The 13,290-nt window shown below is 37.5% G+C and overlaps 1 pseudogene; it reads left to right on the top strand.

The window, feature by feature from the left end:
* Window positions 1-11,529: 11,529 nt before the first annotated feature.
* LOC122099915 lies at window positions 11,530-11,629 on the top strand (annotated as a pseudogene).
* Window positions 11,630-13,290: the final 1,661 nt, after the last annotated feature.

Here is a 13,290-nt window from a genome sequence, read left to right as displayed (position 1 = left end):
CAGCCTCCTGAAGTGCTAGGATTAGAGGCAGGATCTGCTGACACCTGAGTTTCTTTCTTCTCATACTTTTCTTTCATCGTGACAATCTGAAATCTTCACAGTGTCATTCTAATGGTTTGCATTTCAAAGTAAACTACCCAGGTCTGTAGTTCAAATGCCAGGACTGCCACATACAAATGGCCGGAGATCTTGAGAAAATCATTCCTATCTATAGGAATGCTTACTGTAATGTTATAAAAGTAACTATTAAATTTGCAGTTATTTCATGATTCTCTTATAGAATGCAGCACAAAAACTATTGGATTATGTCTTCCATTCTAGAACAATGGTATGATTCTCCTAATTAAGAAATAGTGACTACTTTTACATTAATGCTTTAATAAGTATTCAACCATGATACTTCATTAAGTGGAAGCATAATTCAATAACTAATAATTCATAATATATATAATTTAATATCCTTACATTGTCTCTCTCTCATATATATAGCTAAAGACACATCTGCCTGTCTGTCTATCTATTTATCTGTCTGTCTGTCTGTCTATCTATCTATCTATCTATCTATCTATCCACCAATGCTATTGCTTTATCGAAGGTCCTCAGAACTGACTGACAGCTCAGTTTGCCAAAGGCTTTTGTTTTACAACTGACCCATTCATGAATTGGGCATTGTGGGCTGTGAGTTCAAGTCCCAGCATGGCCAAAAGTTTATATGTGGAGTCAGAAGCGAATTTTGACACATTTATTTCCCTTCTTGGTGAAAGTCCTGGGTCTCAATATGATGTCTAATCCATATGCAAATAAATCCATGTGATAAGATGTAATAAATGAAATAAATGTTATATATGTAAGAATACTAAATAAAATAAATAAAAATAAATAAGGGTAACAAATGTCATATGGAGTAAACCCATGTACGTAAATAGATCTCATGTATGAATATTATTTTTAACAATGCTGGGGCTTGAATTCCGTCCCTGGAAACTGGTCTGAAATTCTTGTCTTCCACCACGGTGAGTTTCCCCTTCCCCACAGTGCCAGAGAGTTAATCATACCCTGAATTGAAATCCCAGGCCTGCCAGAAAAATGGTGCAAATTACAAGCCTGGGTCTTAATTTTTTTTGACCAGGATCATGGACTGTCTTGAAAGCACTCTCTGTTCTATGACATCATTCTATTCAAAGCAAATATCTTAGTTGTTTGCCTTTCTTCATAACAACTGTATGTTCACCGATAGAAATACATGCATACATACATAGACACATGGAGTTACTGGCTCTTTTTTATTTTTGGTGCAGGTCCTGAGACTTGAACTATGAGCCTAGACATTGTGCCTGAGATCCTTTTACACAAGGTAGCACTTTATTGTGCCTTAATCCATGATACATCATTAAATTGAGGCATAATTTAATACCTAATACCTAGTAATTTAACAATAATTTAATACCTAATAATTATTAGTAATATATTACATGTAATTTAATAATATACAGACATCTCACATTCTATCAATATATTTATATGTTTAAATATACAGTGGAATATATATATATACATATATATACATCTCTCTCTAAATATATACATATATATATTTATTTGCAGCAATTTAAATCTACCTATTTATATATTGGCCACTCCTGGGGCTAGAACTCAGGTCCTGGGAACTGCCTGGCAGTGAATTTGTTTGAGACTGCTGTGCTTACAATGACACCTTGATTAATTGGGCATTCCATGCCCTGAGTTCAAATCCCAGCAGTGCCGAAGACAATAGGTGAGTAAGAAGCCAATATTGTCCTGTTTTCCTTTGTGTGGAAATATTGTGTCCTAGGTACAATATGTAATATCTATGCAAATACATATATATGATACACATTATACATGTATATAAATATTATTTTTGCCTGTTCTGGGGCTGGAATTCACACCCTGGGAAATGCTCCTGAATTTTTTTCTTCCAGGAGGTTAGCTTCCACTTCACCCACAGCAAAATAGAGTTACCCAGTCCCTGAGTTCAAATCCCAGGTCTGGCAGATAAAATGGCCCAAATTCCTAGCCAGGATCTTAACTTTATTGGTGGTGCAGGCATGGGGCTTGAATTCAGGTCATCACAACTCTGCCTCAGCCTTGATTACCCTAGGCTGGGGTGCAGCTTTTACACCCACAGATGATCCAGGGATCCTAGGACCAGAGTTCAACTCCCAGCTTTGGCAAAAAAAAAAAACAAACCAACCAAGATGGAAGAGGAAAAACCGGGAAGTTTTACACAACAGTTTTACCTTTGTTTCCTTAGCACTGTGACCATCCTGGGTCTTAATGACTTGGCTTGAAAACTGTACAAGACCTTGCATGGTCGAAGGCTGGTGGGCTGTCAGTGAAGCCTGAGCCCAACCTAGAAACCTAGGCCCTGAGTTCGATCCTGGGACTGCCACCTACAGGGCTGAAGATCCTAGAGAACTCGTTCCTATCTATAGGAACAATAATAGAATGTTTGTCATGTACTAATTAAATTACTAATTAGCTAGTCATTCTAGTATAAGATTGTATGAAATAAATATAGGTCATTGATTAATTTAATTAATACTTTATTAAGTTTCCTACCGTGATTAATTAATGGAGGCATAATTTTAGACTAAATAATTGGTAGTAATAGAATATATAAAAATAATATATGGGCATCACACTTTATATAGAATTATACATTAGAATCTACATAAATGTCTATCTGTCTCTGTATAAATTTATTTATAGATACATATACATATGTAAATACACACACACACACACACACACACACACACACACTTGAATCTACACATCTATCTGTTTATATATTGACCACTCCTAGGGCTTGATCTCAGGTCTTCAAATTTGCCCTACATCTTCATTTGAATCAGACTGGTGTGCTAACATTGACCCATTCATGAAGTGAGCCTTCTAGGCCCGAAGCTCAAATCACAGAACTGCCCAAAACTTAATCCTGGTGGAAGAAGCCAATTGTCCCACTTGTTTTCCTTATCAGTGAAAGTCTGGGTCTAAGGAATGATGTATAATACATAAGCAAATCTATGTCCTATGTAATAGGATGTAAAAAATGTTATACATGTAATCATACTCTCTAAAATATATAATAAATAAATAAAACACAAAATAAAATGAATAACTACACTAACTGCCATATGCAGTAAACATGTGTATGTAAATATAAATCATGTATTTAAAATGTATACGAATATTATTTTTTGGAGTGCTAGGGCTTGAATTCAGTCACTGGGATCAGGCCTGAATTTCTTGACTTCCAGCTCGGTGAGCTTCCCCTTCCCCCACATTGCTGCAGATTGACCAAAACCCTGAGTTCAAATCCCAGGCCTGGCAGAAAAATGGCCTGAATTCCAAGCCAAGGAGCTTCATAATTTTTAAAATATTTTTAATGTATGTCTGTATCTGTCTGTCTGTATGTGTGTGTATATTTTTATTTTGTCAAGGACAGGGCTTGAACTCAGGGCATGGCAATTCTGCCTCAGCTTTGATCACTCTACACTGGGTTGCAGCCACTGGACACACAGCTGAAACTGGGTCCCCAAAGGATGACAAGAAAAAAAAACCACCCAGCAACATTTTTCTTTTCAAGGTGATCATCCTGGGTCTGAATGACACAGCTGAAAAGTGTTTGTAACCTGGCATTGCTGAAGTCTGATGGTCTTCCAGGGAAACCATAGGCCAACACGGCAAAATAGGCTCTGTGTTCGAAGCCCAGTCCTGACCCTTACCAATGGAGGGAGATCCTAAGAGTCTCGTTCCTATTCACAGGAATACCAATGGAAATTAATGTCAAGGTTGAATTTGTTGTTCTGAATGATACTACTATAAAATTAGAGACTGATTTTAGGAGGCTGATGGATTTTAATGAATATTTTTTGACACATTAAGAGAATACTATTAATTATATGGATGCAATAGTTTAGGGACAGTGGTTAATTTAATTAATTATTCATTAAGTATGAAAACAATAATATTAATTACATGGAGGCATAATAATTACCCAAAAATTGGTAGGAATGTAGCCTATATAACTAAATAATGTATTGACATCTTTGGCACTCTATAAATATCTATATCTATTTGTGTACTACCTTCTGCATGTCAGTCTGTTCTTATTTTGTCAACCCTTGGGGCTTAATCTCAGGCGCTGGGAACTGCTTGTCAGCTCCATATGCCACAGGCTGGTGTGTTGACACTCACACATTCATGATTTGGGCTTTGTGGCTGCGAGTTCAGATGCCAGCACTCACAAAAATTGAATTGTGCAGTAAGAAGCCCATGGTGACATGTTTTCCTTTTCTGTAAAAGTCCTGGGTGTCAGGTATGAAGTTTCATACATAGGCATATCTATATCCTATGTAATAAATGCTGTAAATATTCTATGCATAATAGCAGTCGATAAAATAAATTGCAAATGAATAAAACAAAAATATAAAATGAATAACTACACTAAGCACAATTTGGAGTCAACATACGGGGCAGGATGTCAGGGACTGGGGACCGCCTGGCAGCTGATTTGGCTAGAGGCTGCTGTGCTGGCAGTAACCCATTCATGAAATGAGCCTTTTAGGCCGTGAGTTTAGATTCCAGCCCTGCCAAAAATGTAATCTTGGAGTGAGAAGCCGAGTGTGACACATGATTTCCTTTTCTGTGAAAGTGCTCAGTGTTAGGTAGGATGTTTAATTTGTGTGCAAATCTATAAGCTATGTAATAGGATTTAATAAAGATAAAAATGTCATAGGTGGAAGAATATGATAAACATTGAATTAGTAGTGAATCATTCTAGGATAAAATTAGACACAATAAGTATAGGAAGTACATTAAGTTTAATTAATATTTTATTAAGCATTAACAGAATAAAAATTACATGGAGACATAATTAAATACCTAATAATTGGTAGTAACACATGATGCATAATTCAATAATATATAGACATCTGTCTCATTCTATGAAATATTAATTATATGTATGGATATATGTACATATATGATAAACAATACTGATATTGAGTAATTATTAATTGATGCTTTATTAATTGTTAACTGGGACACATCATTAAATGGAGATATAATTTAATACCTAAGAATTGGTACTAATATTATCTATAATTTAATAATATGCAGACATCTCTCTTTTTGTGTCTACAATATTTATATACAGAAAGCTCTATCTATTTATACCTTGTTCACTCCTGGGGCTCGGTGGTTCAGTGCTCACCTAGTAATCATGAAGCCCTGTGTTCAATTCCTCAGTGCCACATAAATAGAAAAACAGGAAGTTCTGCTATCTTTCAACCAATTGAGTGCTAGCCTTGAGCACAAATGCTTAGGGAGAGTTTATAAGCTCTTCCTCAAGCCCCAGGACTGCCACCAAAAAAGGGTAGGATGTTCTAACTGCAATTATAGAAGGACATAACTTCAAATACCTCATTACAGAGCAAGCTAGGTGTGTGGTGCTTACAGCTGCCACCTAACCTGACTTAGGCACATGTAAACCACTGCAACCCAGCTCCATGGGTTACACATGTCATCCTGGCTTATGCCCGTCATCTTAGCTGCTCGGGGTGTTTAAACCCCAGTCCTGGCAGGATGTCTATGAGACTCTTCAAAATATGGCTCCAAGTCATAGAGCTCTAGCCTTGAGCAAATATCATTAGAACAGTATTCCCATGCTTTCAGTTCAAGCCCCATGTCTACCTCCCCCAAGTAAAAAACCACCCCATTAAACCATTAGATGTGAACTTGTATGGTTTGTGAAATTTTCCTTAAAGAACGGTGATATTGATGAAAGCACCCTAATTTTAATGACAGCTTGTGGAACAGAGCTATGTGCTGAGTCTTCACAGGGTGCAGTGTGCTGAGTCCTGCATTGGGTGCTAAGTCTTTCACAAGATGCTGTGTGCTGTGTCCTGCAAAGAGTGACATGTACTGTGTCCTTCACAGGGTGCATTCTTACATCGTGCCCTTGTAAGGGATCCACAACTGAGATGATTATGCAGACAAGAATATTGAGTCTCAGATATGCTCCCATGGCAAGTATAAAATTACATATTACTGAAGAATAGTGAGTTGTCTTCTGTGGACAAATGTTTTCTTTTTTTCTGTGATGATCCTTGAACTCGGGTTCTAGGTGCTGACCCTTACCTCTAGGGCTCATGGCTAGCACTTCACCACTTGGAACCATGGACCCCCTTGCAGCAGAAGCCAAGCCCAAGGGGTCAGTAGCTGGTCTGTCATCCCGCCTTCTCAGGAACCTGAAATCTGAAGATCTGGGTTCCAAAATATCCCAGACACAAAAGGTCCCATGAGACTATTATCTCCAATTCACCACTAAGAACCTGAAGTGGAAGCAGGGTGCTTTCCTTATGCTGGTAATCCTAGCTACTCAGGCGAATGAGATCTGAGGATCATGGTTCAAATCAAGCCTGGGCAGGAAAGTCTTTGAGACACCTAGCTCCAATGAACCACCAGAAAACCTGAAGTGGCGCTGTGGCTCAAGTGGTACAGCACAAGACTTTCGCTGAAGAGCTCAAGGAAAGCACCCAGGCCCAGACTTCAACTCCTACAACTGACAACACAACAACAAAAGACAGAAAACACTAACAAATCTGAGGTAGAGGTCTGGGAAAGTGCATTAGGGATAGAGTGTTTTGCATCTATGAAACCCTAGGCTTGATTTCTCAGGACCATATCATTAGGAAAAACCCTGAAGTGGCTCTGTGGCTCCACTGGGAGAAGGCTATCCTTCTACAAGAGAAACTAGGTACAGTGCTCAGGTCCTGAGTTCAAGCTCCAGGACTCATGTATGTGTGTGCGTGCACACATACCCCCACCCCCTCACCCCCACCCCCACACAAACACACACACTCACAGACCAGAAGTGATGTTGTTACACAAAATGGAAAAGCACTGGGCTTCTGCACTGTGCTCCTGCTCAGCACAAAGACCTTGTGATCAAAACCTAGCCACCCAAGGCCCAACAAGGAGAGGTCAAAGGTTTCAAAACCTGATGAACTTCACCAGCCCTAGATGACAGGAAGCTTTGTGATATCCAACATGTGCTTGGATTTCCCAAACCTAGGAGAGGCATCATAGGCACATCATTGCTCCAATGAAACATTTCATTAGATTCAGTGCCCTAGTTGTCTGCCAGAAGTACTCCTGAATTATATTGAGCACTTTATCTGAACACAAAAACATAGTCTCACCAAGGCAGGATAAGTGCACATAACTTTATCTGCCATGGAAAGTGGCACAAATGAAAACTTGTTGTTAAAACAGAGCACTGGGGAGAGAGATAGCTTGGGGTAGAAAGAGACCCTTTTCTCCTGACCTTCAGAGCACGCCCACATTCATCCTCACTAATTGGCTCAGGTGGAATTGTTTGTTACCAAGCTGTACAGGAGTGAGGCCTTTTGTCTGCCTGTCCACACAATGTGAGAGACTTCTTCCAGCAGGCCTGGGATGCAGAGAAACCCTCAGGTTACACTGGGAATAGTGATGAGTTCCCGGGAACATTCACTGTCTTGAAAGAAGTCTCTGTGTTATGAAATTATTGTATTGAATACAAATTTCCTAGCTTGGTGCCATTCATCATAACTATTCTATAGCTTCACCTATAGGAATACATCCATACATAGACAATGACATGGAAGTACAGGTTCTTTTTGAGGGGGCAGGTCCTGAGGTTGAACTATGAGCCTAGGCATTGTCCCTGAGCTCCTTTTGATCAAGGGTAGTACATGAAGCTTGAGTCATAGCCTCAATTCTGTTTTTTTGTGATCTCTTAGAAGTAACAGTGTCATAGACTTTCCTACACTGGCTGGATTCAAGCTAAGATTCTCTCCATCTCAGCATCCTAAGGAGGTGGGATTACAAGCAGCAGCCATTGACATATTCTTTCCTTTCTTATTCATTTTTTAATCTGGACAATCTGACTTCTTAGCAGGGTCATTCCAATGGTTTGAATTAATAAGTAAACTACCCAATGTTTATTATAGTTGCTTTCTCTCCTCATCTTCTTCTCTGGTCACAGGTTTGAGGCCAAACGTGAGAAATGAGTGTCACAGTATTTTGGAGCAAATATCCACAGGATATGCCAATTCTGTCACTTAGCATTGAGCTAGAATTTACTGTCTCAGGATGAAAGGACCAAAATCTGGAGTGATCCTCATACTGTCTGCATTGCTCCTTTTGCCTATGAAATGATCTAATCATTATGAGTGTTTTGTGTCTCCAACTTTAAGTATCTAGAACACACTAGAAGCATCTTCCTGTTTCTGTTTTTCTCTAGTACCTCTCGAGATTTAGACTAAGGATTTGTGTGAAGCAGCTCCTCTGCGAATCCCTGAGAAAAGCCACTTGAAGCCTCTTCAGGAGATCACCATTCAAAGCCAACTGAGCAGGAAACTCGGTGAGACTCTTATCTACAATAAACCGCCAGTGAACCAGAAGTGGAGCAGTGGCCCAGAGGGTAGAGCTCCAGGTTTGAGAGAGAAAGCTGAGCAGGACGTACAAGCCAGACCATGCAGGAAAGACTGGGAGTTGATTATGTCCAATTAACGACCAGATAGCTCTTCAATTACTTACTGTTGGCATGTTGCATGGGCCTAGGTGAGAAGTCTTGCCCCTGTTATCTGATGATACAGGTAACTGGGACCTGAGATCCTAGGACCCATGGGTCCTACAGAAGAGAAGTATTTTTTAGACATCATATCAGCAAAATTTGGGCATAATCACTGGAATGCTTCAGAAATATGGAGAAAAAGAGTTTGGGACCAGCGAGTTAAAACAATAAACAGAGCAGCAGAATAAAATCCCATATAGATTAGAGGAAAACAACACTCATTTTTTGCTATGTGAATTCAGAAGGCCATGTACACTTAGAAGGTATCACAAGTTTGTACCTAAAATATTGCATTGATACAATTTATATTCTGATATATATTCTAAACCTAATTATTTACATTCTAATTGTATTGATTGGAATAAATATCAATTTATTTGTCAAATTATCAAATAATTCTAGTAACTTTCATAGTGTGAAATATAAAATCATCACATATAAATGTAAAATATATAACTATATATAATATAATGAAAAGGCTCATGTTTTGCATTGTTCTGTTGGGGTTAGCGTATCAAAGGCAACTCTGTTTTAAAGTATTATTCCATTATCTCTACCTCAGTGTTTGGTAGAGTTAAACCTAGAGCTTTACCATTTGTAGATTTACAGCCTGGATGCAAGAGGAAACACTGTGGTTAAAACATTAGCAATTTAGGGAGGTTGAGCTTTTCTTCATGTGTCTATTGGCCATTCTTCTTTGTTCTTCAAAGAAGTTTCTCTTTAAGTCTTTAGCCCACTTATTTATTGGACAGATGTTTCTTTGAGTATTTGTTGTTGGGGATTTAATTTTTTGAGTTCCAAGTATATTTTAGATATGAGACCCGTGTCCGTTGTATGGCTAGTGAAGATCTTCTCACAATCCGTGGGCTTTCTATTGATCTTGCTAGCTATGTCCTTTGCCATGCGGAAACTCTGCAACTTCATGCAATCCCATTTGTCCAACCTTTCTTTGATTTGTTGTGTCCGGGTCTTTATTAAGAAAATTTCAGCCTGCGCCAAGGAGACCTAGGGTCTCTCCTATTCCATCCTGTAATGTTTTCAGAGTGTCTACTTTGACTCCGAAGTCTTTGATCCATTTGGAGTTGATTCTGGTGTAGGGTGATAATGCAAATCAAGACAACATTGAGATACCACCTCACCCCAGTTAGAATGGCAAAAATGAAGAACTCTAATAACAACAGATGCTGGAGGGGATGTGGACAGAAATGAATCTTACTGCATTGTTGGTGGGAGTGTAAACCTGTTCAACCACTTCTCAAAAAACTTCACATACAGCTCCCCTATGACCCAGCAATCCCACTTTTGGGCATTTACCCAAATGTTTACAAACAAGACCACACTATAGCTATCAGCACACCTATGTTTATTGCAGAATTATTTACCATAGCTAAGATATGGAACCAATCCAGATGCCCCTCAGTACATGAATGGATCAAGAAAATGTGGTATATATACACAATGGAATTCTATGCCTCCATCAGAAAGAATGGCATTACCCCATTTGTTAGGAAATGGAAAGACTTGGAAAAAATTATATTAAGTGAAGTAAGCCAGGCCCAAAGAAACCTAGGTCCCATGGTTTCTCTTATTTGCAATATCTAGTATATGTATGAGTCAAGCAGAAAAGGTCAGATAATGTGATGTTAGGAAAATGAATCCTTAGATATATATTTAAATGTTTTTTTTTTCTTTCATGCATTTGTTTCTAACGCACTTATAAGATTATCTTTTTGTTGCTTTGTATGTCCCTCTCCCACATTATAACCCCTGCTTTCACTATATTTGATGTCGGTATAATTTGTGAAGGAGAAGGGGAAAAACAAGTCATTTAAGGATACAGGTGGACCTGTTGCAACAATGAGAAGTACAAGTTGTCATGTCGAAAATGAGCTTTAAAACTTTGGTTGGGAGGAGGATTGGGTGGGAGTCGGGGGGAGGCTGGGAAGGGATGTGAAGGGTAACAAAGGAGGAGGTTGCAATACTTGATAAAAAATGTACTCATTATCTTGCCCATGTAATGTTACCCCTCTGTACATTTTGTTCACAATAAAAATAATAATAAAAATAAAAATAATAAAAAAAATTACCAATTTAAGGCCTAATAATGAAGAGAAATATATGGACTTCTCTTTCAACTATGAAAATATTTGGTGATAAAATGGCAGTAGTGTAAGTTCCTGCCTTTTTGGAAGGTAGACAGGCCAAGACATTAGGTAATCACGAATATGAACAATTTTTCACTTTCTTGGTTTTAGCTACATTTGAAATGGTAGGTATCATAAACAATCATATTTTGATAAAATGCCTTCTAGTATGAACAGTTCTGGCTGAACTGTTCATCTCTCTATGATCCCTTGTAACTAAGATTAGATTTGTTCCACTAATACAATCTATGCTGTCAGAGTAAGATATTCTGGTTGGTCTATTCCTACATTGAAGAAGGGTAAAGGGTCAGGTAGACATTTGTGCCAGTAAGACCTCATTTGGGAAAATCTCAGCTGCATATGTTTAGAAGTAGCTCTTAAACAAGGCTTACTTTGAATCCATTGGCTCCACAGATCTAACACAGTTGGATAAATAAGTACTTGAAAAAGCCGTCTCCTTTGGACATAGCTATTAATACTTGAAAGTTTGATCAAATTCTAAGTGAAAAAGAATTAAAATAGTCATTGACAAAAAAATTGCAAATGTGAGCAATGAACTGAACAACATATTTTTTTTAACTATTCAAAGAATTTTAGGGAAATAAGATTAATAGCATTTTTAGGAACAATAAGGTTTCCTTATTACAAATAGGCACCTAAGCATATAAGCCTGTATAAATATTTCATCATTAACTACTAAAATTTACAGGATACTACATTCTTCAGCAGCTTGTATACCAAAATTACAACAATACAGAGATTAACATGGCACTTGTACAAGGATGATATGAAAATTTGTGAAGTATTCAAAATTTTTCATTCTTCAGATGCAAGAAATGAAAAACAGCTATTAAAAAGTTGATTACAAAATTACAAGTGTAACAATACACCTAATTCATATAATTAAAAGTTACTTTGACATCAGTGTATTAAATTTTCACCTTAGAAAGGCCTTTACATAGCATAACCTTTACACAACTTTTGAAATTAGACAACATTGTTGTTTTATCCCAAAGAAATATAATACTAAAAGGACCTAGGGGAAAAAAAAGGAATCTTAAACTGTTTCTGTATGGAATGCAATCTGAAAGGACACATTAATGAACCTATATGTTATAAAACAATGTAGAATTCAATGTATTATATCTAGGAGAGAATAAAAGAGATTATGGACACTATACAAACATAGAATATAGAATATTTTAAAATATACTTTTTCAGACAAACACCGGAAATATCTTTCGTTTCTATAGTACTCATTTCAACAGATAAATTAAAATTATTTCCGATCAACAAAATCACAAACTCTGCATAAATCATTATAGATGTATACAAAAACTCTTGAATACATTTTGACATCAAAACAGACAATTCACTTTGAAGAACTCCACAGAATCCGTGAATTGTTACTATAAGATATTGTTGTTATTTGGATTGTGAAAATATGTTGTATTGACAAAAAGGAATTAATGACATTTTTGAAATTTAAGAAAATTAACTGAATCATTAGGATTTAGGAGAACAATTTGTACAGCCTTCCACAACTTCAAAGAGGTAGTGATACATACTTATCCTTTTGGTAATATCAAATGCAGTTTCTTCTAAGTGGTTCTTCAGACCTGGTTTGACATATTGGTTCAACAGTTCCAGTGTATTTTTGCTATCTCAATTACCAGCAGCAAGATGCAAGGGGGTCAAAAAGCGTTTAGTTTGGGCATTGGTATCTGCATCATGAAGAAGAAAGAAGCCACTCTGGTAGTATTACACGTATATGCACTGTGCAGGGGTATCCAGCCATCTACAGTTATTGCATGTGCCCCTTGAGCCACCAACTCACGGACAATGTCTAAGTGTCCACTGTAGGCTTCCCGATGAAGAGGGGTATACTCATCGTCATCCCTAGTATTCACATGAGTAGCCTTTTTGGAAAGTATTCTCTGCACTGTAGTAAGCTGGTTATTTTCAGCAGCCCAAAGAAGAAATTTGCTTGGATCCTTCTCCATTTTTTTCTTGCAATTTTTATCATTCCTCACATTTTCATCTTGTTCCTCATCTTCATTAGAATTGCCTAACCAGATACATTGAGTGCCAGTGGAAATGAGGTGTCCATGTATTTCCCTAATAGTTCATGTTGGTTGAACTGGTCAGAAATATCTGGTGAATTCTCTGCTTATGTTTTTTCACCATGATTTATTTTCTTTTTCCATTTTTACTATTCGAAATTATTCTAACTGGAGATTAGGGAATAAATGGAGAGCAGAGGAAAGATGTTCCTCCATATTCAAAGGTACAGACTGAAAATGAGGACCAGTGGTGTCCTCATGTGCAACTTATTCTAGGAATGAGAAAATGTGAAATAATGCCTCCTATATAAATGATTTGGGAAATGGCAGTGCAGAAAGTGAAATGATGCAACCCAAAATATAAAACAATATAAATTAGGATAATTATGGAGCAATCATATTATCTATGAGAGCC

The sequence above is a fragment of the Dipodomys spectabilis genome, unplaced genomic scaffold (assembly GCF_019054845.1).
Source record: "Dipodomys spectabilis isolate Male_0828 unplaced genomic scaffold, ASM1905484v1 ptg000546l, whole genome shotgun sequence".
NCBI classification, from domain to species: Eukaryota; Metazoa; Chordata; class Mammalia; order Rodentia; family Heteromyidae; genus Dipodomys; species Dipodomys spectabilis.
Note: the sequence above shows the minus strand (reverse complement) of the source record. Positions and strands in the feature narration are given on the sequence as shown.